The sequence below is a fragment of the Merops nubicus genome, unplaced genomic scaffold (genome assembly GCF_000691845.1).
Source record: "Merops nubicus isolate BGI_N331 unplaced genomic scaffold, ASM69184v1 scaffold3410, whole genome shotgun sequence".
NCBI classification, from domain to species: domain Eukaryota; kingdom Metazoa; phylum Chordata; class Aves; order Coraciiformes; family Meropidae; genus Merops; species Merops nubicus.
Genome location: NW_008583473.1, coordinates 23,003 through 24,362, shown reverse-complemented (window position 1 = coordinate 24,362; position 1,360 = coordinate 23,003).

The window sequence follows — 1,360 nt, the reverse complement described above, 5'->3', positions numbered from 1 at the left end:
TGAACACAACAGCCTCACACTGTAACAGAAAACTCTTATTTTTCACTGCTACACACTTAAAGAACACATTAAAAAGCTGCTTTCAAGAGCAATATGTGCCTGGTGCTACTGCAACCATCCTCGGTCATAGGCATTCTAATTAAAAACCCTAAATTTTGGAGCACCAAGAACACTGAACTGTTAACAAGAACTTAATTTTGGAAGTTAGAAGGCAGGAAAACAACAACAACAAGAAATGCTAGTGAATCCTTTGTCCTCTCCTCTTAGGCAGAAATACTTGCAGGACAAAAGAAAGGACAATTTTTAGCAATCAGAACAGCAGGTGTGGAGGTTGGCAAGCAGAAGGAAAAAAAAGCATGCAGAGCAACAAAAATGTGGCTTTCAACATTTTTCTTTTTTCCTGAGCATGTATTTTTGGAACTGAAAACACAGGTAAACCAAAGCTGTGCTGCTGGTGGTGATAGCACAGTCCCCAATCTTTGTTTCATGTCCTTTATTTCACAGGATGTAAAAAGTGCTTATTTTATGTCTAGTTGGGAGTTTCTGCAGATTTTTTTTTTTTGCTGTGCACAAAGGTAGATGCCAGAGGAGGTACTTGAAAAGACTTGTATAGAATTCCACAAAAAAACCCTGTTTCTTGACCTCACACGGATCAAGCATTGAACACCCCCCTCCCTGTTGAACCCAGTGGGGTTGAGCAAAAAGAGAAGAATGAACCAGAAGCATTAACTGCAGATTGAAGCCACAGTTCATGCAGAAGTGGCCTCCTTTGTTTCATAGCTATTTGTATATGCTCAGTGAGCAGATGTACATCACACCCACAGAGCACACACCTTAGTGTTCCAAGTACTACAATAGTACCTGTGAAACCTAGTCATGAGCCACTGTTATCAGCACTGCACTTTGCTCTGTACAGCACCTAAGAGGTGGCTTCCACCTGAGACAGTTGCTATTTTTATGTCTATAATTACAGTAGTCCACTGAGAACAATCTGTATGGAAGAGATGCTGGGAAGAGGCTCTGAAAGCCTCACTTATAAGTAGGGAGTGAAGCCCAGCTCACAGCTGAAACAGGTTCTGGCATGGTATTCTGCACCATTGCAGCACCAAGCTGGCACTGATTCCATGAGATCTGCCTGTATGTGTCTCTCTGCACAGTTACTAGAATAGTTTGTTGAAAAATTCCAGTATTTATATGGATTAGTTTTACATTTTTGAACAGCAAAGCTTAAAGCCAACAATTAAATGCCTCATGAATGTAACTACACTTAGGTGCCATCATGAATACTGATGAATATACTTGGGGCTAAGTTGCATTGGATTCAGGTGGGTGCAAAATTATGCTCCCACTGAAATAAGGT